Source organism: Pituophis catenifer, unplaced genomic scaffold (assembly GCF_029215685.1).
Source record: "Pituophis catenifer annectens isolate HBS135680 unplaced genomic scaffold, rPitCat1.0.hap2 SCAF_3, whole genome shotgun sequence".
NCBI classification, from domain to species: domain Eukaryota; kingdom Metazoa; phylum Chordata; class Lepidosauria; order Squamata; family Colubridae; genus Pituophis; species Pituophis catenifer.
Genome location: NW_027256883.1, coordinates 64,855,138 through 64,864,536, shown reverse-complemented (window position 1 = coordinate 64,864,536; position 9,399 = coordinate 64,855,138).

Here is a 9,399-nt window from a genome sequence, read left to right as displayed (position 1 = left end):
TGGCCTGGGGTGGAGATGTACAGCTGGGTGTCATCAGCGTACTGGTGGTATCTCACCCCAAAGCCACGGATGATCTCACCCAGCGGCTTCACATAAATGTTGAACAGAAGAGGCGAGAGGACCGATCCCTGCGGCACTCCACAAATGAGAGGCCTCGAGGTCGACCTCTGCCCCCCTGCCAACACGAACTGCGACCGGTCGGAGAGAAAGGAGGAGAACCACCGCAACACGGTGCCTCCCACCCCCAACTCTTCCAGCCGGTGCAGAATGATACCATGGTCGATGGTATCAAAAGCCGCTGAGAGATCTAACAGGACCAGATCAGAGGAACAACCCCTGTCCCGAGCCCTCCAGAGATCATCAACCAACGCGACCAATGCCGTTTCTGTGCTGTGCCCAGACCTGAAACCCGACTGGAACGGATCTAGATAAGATGTTTCCTCCAGGAATTGCGGAAACTGTCGTGCGACCACACTCTCAACAACCTTCGCCATAAAGCGAAGGTTGGAGACAGGACGATAGTTGGCCAATATTGCCGGATCCAGGGACGGCTTCTTGAGGAGAGGCCTCACCACCGCCTCTTTCAAGGCGGTGGGGAAGTAACCCTCACTCAACGAAGCGTTGATAACACCCTGGAGCCAGCCTCGTGTAACCTCCCGGGAAGCCAGTACCAACCAGGAGGGACACGGGTCCAGTAAACATGTGGCCGCACTAAGTCTCCCCAAAATCCTGTCCACATCATCAGGAGTCACAGCATCAAACTCCTCCCAGATAACATTCTCAAGACTATTCCTCGTCACCCTGCCCTGATCTACCCAGTCAGAGTCCAAATCCCCCCGGATCTGGGCGATTTTGTCATACAGGTATTGTCCGAAATCCTCCGCCCTGCCTTCTAAGGGATCCTCCCGCACTCCCGGATGGAGCAGGGCGCGGGTCACCCTAAACAGGGCGGCCGGACGATTCCCTGATGACGCAATAGAGGCGGAAAAGTAGTTAGACTTTGCCGTCTCTATCGCCACTAGGTAGGCCTTAATATGCGACCTTACCAGTGTTCGATCAGATTCAGCGAGACTGGCCCTCCAACCGCTCTCCAGGCATCTTTTCCGGCGCTTCATTTCCCTCAGCTCCTCAGTAAACCAAGGAGCCACACGGGATCGGCATCGGGTCAGAGGCCGCAAAGGCACAACTCGGTCCAAGGCCCCACCAGCCGCCCGATCCCAGTAATGACTTGCAATGTTGCAAATTCCTTGTTTTTCAGTCATTAAAAATTTAAGAACCCTGACCTCTTTTGCATATGATCAGACACTAACAGACACTAACAGGCACATCTGCTTCTACTTGTGGTGATTTGGGAAGCCTACATAAGAAGCACTAACAATGAGGAAAGAAAAAGTATATCTGAGAATTATGGATTTTCCGCCTAAAGAATTAGAAAAGTTGGTTCATTCTAAAATATAGAGAAATATAATCTGTCTGTCATACAAGACTGCTTGTTGCACATTTTATCTAGCTTTTTTCTAATCTGAACAAAGCAGCAGACATCAAGAAGAAGAAAAGCATAATTAACAAGCAAAATTGGGTCTAGGGAGTGATTCAATTCTGTAATAGATGTCAGATCTTTCCTCCTAATGTCAAGTTGTACTTTTCAGTTGAAAGTGATGAGCATTAGCTCTACCGTATGGGGAATAAGTATGGTATAATTTGTATGGACAATTGAACTTCACTAGTTTACTGAGGTAACTTATTAACTTGATAACCATTCACAAGTATTTTAAATAAGAAATAGAGTGGGTCTATAGAACTTACTTTTTTCCATGTGTCTTTGTATGCACTCCTATGCACATACAGTGTGTCCTCCACTTTCTTTTGCCTGGGTAGGATACTTCCAAAGCCACAATAGCATTCTGAATATCAGGGTTTATAGATACAGATTTCAATAACATTTTCTTGATTCTTTTTTTAATCAAGAGGCTAATGTAAAATTTTGGATTCCATGACTGTTATTCTTTTTCTTTTTCAACCAATGTGCATGTTATGGAGAATAAATACTTAAATAGGAATGGTGTAGATCAAACTCACATCATCACGGCAGCGTCATGTAACATATCACAATTTTTTATTTTGCCCCTTCACTAAATTGGGTGTGGCCATGGGCAGCATGTGATTCATCCGGCTCGCGGGCCGTGAGTTTGACAGCCCTGGTGTAGATAAAGATGATGGGGCAGATGACTGTGGGTGTCAGATTGAGATTCAGGTCATAATCTGTAGTGAATTAATTATTTCTGATATTCCTGAAACTGTGATCTCTGTAATACTTACATATTCAGAAAGAATAACTATTCTGAAAATATAATTATATTCTATAAAATACAGTCAACTCCCTTTTCAAGTCACATACAGAAGGGGATGTTTGACCTAATTCCTGTATTCACCTACAGATTTAACACTGTGAAGGCTGAATCCTCAAGCTATATGAATGTAGGTTTTTCACTTGATAGGAAAACTTTCAGAGAGGACATTTGATCTGTTGAATGCACTATGGAGGGGACTGGCAAAGAAAGCAAGATAATGTGTAGGGTCCAGGGCACATTGTCTCATTCTCATCCTGGACATGAAATGTACATATAATTGGAAGAATGAGATAATGGCTGTGGAACTGACTAGGCTTTCACATGTTGCTGCTTCTACACTGAATTAGGCTGTGGCTTTCCTCTTTACTCTTAGCCTTTAACATAAAAAGAAGAATGAATTGCCCCAAATCACAGGTGCAGTCCTGCATTTGCCTTTTCTGAATGAAGAAAGCTTTGTCAATTACCAATGAAATGTATCGACAGCAGTAGTGTTTGTTATAGAAAATTTTCAAGGGAAGTGGTATTTTGCAGCTATCACCTCTGTAAAGCAATACTGGATTTGTTTCAATAATGCTATTGAAAATTGATTTTCCCTCTTGTTTTTTCAGTAATACAAGTAAGAAAGTGGGTTTTCAAATATAGAACTCTCCAAACTGCTCTATACCAAATATTTTAGTTCATCCCTTCCTTCACTCAAAATGAAAAAGAATGTAATTACAGCCAGATTCCAGAAACAGATGAATTTTATTACAAAAATCTGTTGTGGAGGGGGATGTGGACTGCTTCTGATCTCGTGGCATCCTCCAGTTGAACAGATCAGTTTATTCACTGCTAACCCTCCTTCTTTCCATTTCGTTTCCATTTTGTTGACAATGTGCACAATCGAATTGGCATTTTCATATTTCAGTGCACCAGAGGCCCCTTAAAGGAGACATTCAAGAGAGAGAGAGAGAGAGAGAGAGAGAGAGAGAGAGAGAGAGAGAGAGAGAGAGAGAGAGAGAGAGAGAGAGAGAGAGAGAGAGAGAGAGAGAGAGAAGAAATACATGGCTTGCTCCCGAATGGCTTATTACCATCACATTTGCAATTCAGATCAGTTTTAAATTGACTGAAATTTTTTGAACACATAGCAGGCAGTTTAAACTAATGATTGTCTGGAGGTTCATATCTGACATGAACTAAAGTTCTCCTTAAAACAAATAGCAAATAATTCTTACCATGGAGACAAAATGTCACAGTTTAAAAGTATATATTGTTTCCACATTGGGTCAATTCCTCAAGAAATTCCACACACACACACCTCTACCCATACACAAATGATTGCTATTACAAATTCCTAGCTGATACCATTTTACTTGATTTTAAAAGGATAGATGTTATTGAGGTGTGTAGACACACAAACATATTTGCACCTCAATAGGCTGAGTGAAAATCCTTAAGGAAAAACACACTCAAATATCCTCATTGTAAAATAAAGGGCCCTCGGGGCAGTGGTAGGCTTCAGTTGCCTAGCAACCCTCAGCAGGTAGCAGAGATACAGCTGCAGCCATCCTGATTCTTTCCTCGAAATCTCCTTATATCCGTTTGTGTTGATCTTTAACCAGGCTTTTAAATGTTATATTTTTTTTTTCTTCTTCAGCTGGCAACTTGCAGTAAGATGCACCTCAGAATTCTTTCCCAAGGCATAGTTATAGGAGCTGTGCTTAAATATTTGAAGAATGATAAAACCTGGTCAGATTTAGCATTCATATATTGTCCTACCTTTGTCTGTTAATACATTTGGAACGTTTACAGAAAATATTTCCATAGTAAGCCAGTGGATGTTTTGGAAATACAACATGGAAGCTTGTCTTTTTAAATTACCTATATTAAAATATATTTTCTAACATTTATTTTCCAATATCCACTGATGATTACTCAAACCATTTGGGATTTGATTTAATTTTACCAAGGAATTATGTAATGAAATTATACATCATTTTTTAAAGAGCGCTGTACATCAGCAGATATATTTGTAATATAACACTGCAAAGTTTAACAAGAAAATATGTTCATGTTGACCATCTAACCACTTGAAAAGGGTTTGGGGGATTTTCTGCTTTTTATATGAATAACAATATCCTCCACTATGTTGCTATTGCTGACATAACTGGTTTCAGTAGCTTTCATTTTAAAGATAGTGTCAATGTAGAATCAATTTTATGCATTTTCTACGTATGGCAAATAAAAATATTAAGATAGTGAGTTAAATGAGCAAATATATGGACCCAGATGGGTCTTCTTCAACAGATGCTTTCTAGGACCACCATCACCCTATGAAAGAGCAACCGAACTAGGTCTCTGAAGAAAGCTGAAGCCATTAATGTAAGCTTCTAAAACAGACTTGTTGGAAGAAATGTCCATCTGGGTTCAGTTCCAAGTGGGGAGAAAGACACTGGAAAGATGGTTTAATGGTGGACAGGACCACATGGTTTGAAGTCCTGGGTAGCTGACCACATGGAGTGGAGAGTAAGATATATTTATGCTCTCTCTTGGGCTTTGTATTTGCTTCCTATTCCTGTGAAAGAAATGTATTCTGATTGGTTGTCAGACTCCCATGGGGCCATGCAGGGGTAACTTTGTAGGTGGTCTTGAGTCCCAGGCTTGGTTGAATCTTGCTGGATGATGTAATCTTCCCAAGTACCATGTGGTGAGATGGGTAGAGGCTAATCCTAGGGCTAATCCTATTATGTCCTGAGGGTGAAAGTCTTTTGTGTTGTAGAGAAGCTGGCCCAACCTTTTGTCTTGTAGATAGTAATATATATCAGCTGATTGCCAAAGACGACTCCACGAGAAGTAATTAACATCTGAGGTAATTTCTTTCTACCGACGACCTCCCATCGACCCGTGCGCTCCCACAGAGAGGGCCTCCTCGGGGTGCCATCAGCCAAACAGTGCAGGCTGGTGACCCCCAGGGGGAGGACCTTTTCTGTGGGGGCACCTACCCTCTGGAATCAGCTGCCCCCAGAGATAAGGAGAATCCAAGACCTCAGTGCCTTCCACCGTGCCCTTAAAACCCATTTTTTCAAGTAAGCCGGGCTGGCTTAAGAAGAAATTTTTAAATGTTTTAATTGGTAGTGAGTTTTAATTGGGCCAAATTTATATATCTTTTAATTGTTTTTAATATTTGTACTGCATGTTTTTAATTTTGGCTGTACACCGCCCTGAGTCCTCAGGGAGAAGGGCGGTATAGAAATTTAAAATAAAAAAAAAAAAACAGGAGACCATAACACGTTCTCCTCAGAACAGAACAGAGAACAAACGCTGACAGCTCTTATATACTCGCTTTCAGCGTGGCTAACCAATCAGAATCTTTCCCCCTTCTGCACACTCCAACAGGGGGCTCAAGCTAGGGAACCTGCTCAGTACACAACACCCCTTTATCCCTGGAACGCGCATGCGTAATCTTGAAGGTGTGTTGGCCGACGCCTAAGTCGGCCAGAACGGCGGGGGCCTTCGAGTTCTGCTTGTTTGTCTGCTCTACCCTCAGCCCCTGCAACTTCAGGTCTGGGACGGTCTTCAGCGACTGAAGGTAAGTACTCATTGTGCTCTTTTGTTTGGGTAGGTGTGCTTTCTGATGTTGACTGTTTGGCACTTTGCGGGGCCGTGTTCCAGCCGTCGTCTGTTGGCTATTGTGACCTAAGTTGCGTGCGTGAATGGGGCCGTGGCGTGGTTGGACGTTCTGCCTCCTCGGATGTCGCAGTGGGTGTCGTGTCGAATGGGTTTGCTTCATTCACGTCCCCGTCTTGCCCCACTCCCCTGCTTCCAGTGACCCGTCTAACTCTTACTTGGTCCTGATGCCGTCTCTAGACCCTTCCAAATCCCATATCTATCTTATATGAGCAGGGGCCCGTAACAGCTAATATTACCCCTGGTAGCCACAAAGGATGGCCCACATAGTTACGAGCATAGACTAAGTCACCCTCCTTCAAACTGCAGTGAGCACTTGCAGAGTGTAATGGCTTTTTTGGAGCATAACAAGGATGCAGCCTATCTAGGACAGTACGCAGGCGGTGGCCCATAAGAAGCTCCGCCGGGCTGCGGTTGGTCAGGGGACAGGGGGTTGAATGCTGGATAAGGAGATACTCTGCAACCTTTGCGGCCCAACCTTTTGCACCCATGTGCCCTAAGGCGTCTTTCGTAGATCTAACGGCCCTCTCAGCCCGGCCATTACTGGCCGAATGGTAAGGAGAAATAAGACAATGTTGGATCCCTAACCCCGCTAAAAACATCTCGAAGGCTGCCGCCGTCAATTGTGGTCCATTGTCAGACACGAGTTCATCAGGCAGTCCATGCATAGCAAATATTGTACGCAGGGTTCGTATAAGTGCATCTGTGGTGGTTGAGTGCATAGGAATAATCTCTATCCATTTGACCTTGGAGAGGCCCCGTGAAATCAATATGCACATGGGACCATGGCCCCCTAGGATCTTCCCACACCCTGGGTGTCCCCTTAGGCAGCATGGGCCGGGTTTCTTGACACTGCGAGCAGGTGGACACCCAGTTAGTTATGCACTCATCAAGTTTAGGCCACCAGAGATACGCCCGAGCTAGGGCCTTCATCCGGACTATGCCCGGACGGCCCGCATGCAGGGTAGCCAGGACAGACTCCCTCAGCGGGGCGGGGATAACTACCCGGTGACCCCACAATAAGCATCCCTCCTGGGTTGTCAATTCTGACTTCCGCAGAGTATAAGGCTTCCACTCGGGGTCCACCTTCCCTCGAGGCCAACCCCGCAGGACCCACTGCAGGACCGTCGAAATCTCATGGTCTTGCCCCGAGGCTTGAGCAATGTCAGCGGCCATAACCGGCAGGGGCGAGTCATCAATTAAGAGAACTGTGGAAACGGGAGCAGGGTCACACAGTAGGATTTTAAGAGGGCATCGGCTCAAAGCATCCGCATGCGCCAAATGCTTACCTGGCACATAGGTCAGTGTATAGTTATAAGCAGAGAGAAAAACTGACCAACAGGTGAGCCTGGGAGACAGTATCTGGGGCGTTTGCCTGTCCCCGGACAACAAACCCAATAACGATTTATGGTCGGTTACTAAGGAGAAATGGCGACCATATAGGTAATCATGAAACCTCTTAACCCCTGACACTAGGGCTAACGCTTCCTTATCTAATTGGGAATAATTTCTCTCCGCGGGGGCTAAGGTGCGAGAGAAGAAAGCTACAGGGGCTTCCCTGCCATTAGGGAAAGAATGGCTAAGTACGGCACCTACCCCATAGGGCGAGGCGTCACAAGTGAGTACCAAAGGGAGAGTTTCAGAATATTGAACGAGGATGGAGTTCGAAACTAGTAAACGCTTAACAGCTGCAAATGCAGAAGACGCTCTAGCATCCCAGGTCCACTTGGCCCCACAGTCCAGCAACCGATGGAGAGGTTCCGCCACGGATGCCTTGTGAGGCAGAAAAATGGCATAAAAGTTAAGTAAGCCCAGAAAGGCTTGGAGTTCGGGCTTAGATGTCGGGGGCGGAGCATCAAGTATGGCCTTGGTCTTTGCGGGAGTTGGGTGGATGCCGTGGCCATCGATGAGAAAACCGAGAAATTCCACCTCTGGGACTGCGATGAGGCATTTGTCCTTCTTGACGGTGAGGCCAGCTTGTTGAAAGGCAATGAGAACGCGGCGGAGGCGAGACATTAATTGTGGAACAGTAGAGGCAGAGACAATGACGTCATCAAAGTAAGGGGTGACCCCGGGGATGCCATGGAGGAGGCGCTCCATTAAACTTTGAAAAATCCCCGGGGCTACAGAGACCCCGAACTGCAGGCGGCAGCAGCAGAAAGCCCCACAATGAGTAACGATGGTCTGCGCCTTGGCTGTCAGATCATCAACAGGCAATTGTTGATAAGCCTGGGATAAATCGAGTTTTGCAAAAACAGACCCCCGGCCCAGGGAGTGTAACAAGTGTTGGACCACTGGGAGGGATACGCATGATTCTGTAGGGCGTGATTTATCGTTGCCCGGTAGTCAGTGCAAATACGGATAGCTCCATTTGCTTTAATGGCGATGACCGTGGGGGTTTCCCACCTGGCATAATCCACCGGTTCCAAAACGCCCTGTTGAATGAGCTTGTTGAGCTCTTCGTCCACCCGAGGCTGCAAGGCAAAAGGTACCCTGCGCGGCTTGAGGCGTTTCGGTGGGACCGAAGGGTCAAGGCTGAACGATACTGGTGTCCCATTGTATTTTCCCAAGGTGTCAGAAAAAAACGAGGGGAATTCATGTACTAAAGTATTAAGTTCGGCTGACCGGATAGCATGGATGCCGTGAATTGTAAGGCCCAGGGCGGCAAACCAATTAAGGCCGAGGAGGCTTGGAAGAGGGCCATCTACTACTACCAGGGACAGACGGCCATTAAAGTCACGGAATTTTACTCTAAATGTTCCAGTCCCCACAACCGGAATGGGAGCGCCCTGGTAGTCTTTCAATAGGAGTGGGCAAGGCTCCAGCAGGCGTTTAGACAACTTTGGCACTAGTCGCTTGATAGTGCTCCACGAGACTATGGATGTGGAGGAGCCCGTGTCCACTTCCATTTCACAGGGGCGTCCCTCAATGTGAACTGTCAGAGTGATTTTCGGGTTTCCCGCGTGTTTCGGTGGCATCACTCGGTTGACAGCAGAAAACCCCTGTGGTGGCCGCGCATGCGTGGATTTCGGGCCAGTTTGATGTTGCGTATTCCTCTCAGCTGGGAACCGGGAGCTAGTCTGCGGCTGCGCGGAGCGACACACTCTGGCAATGTGTCCTCGACACCCGCACCTCCTGCATATTGCCTCTTTAAATTTGCAAGACTCTCAGACATGGTCATCCCCACAGCTGAAGCATTCGAAAGACCTTTCGGCCAGACTCCTAGCTTCCGAAGGCTTATTTTTAGCCTCCCTGACATGACAAACCTCGATTTCCTCCTCTGTCTCAGTCTTTATTTCGTTAGTGGAGCTTAGTCCTGCTTCTGTAGTGGGCACGCTCTGATCCCAGGGTAGTTCGGCAATGGATAAAGCGGCTAATTCCG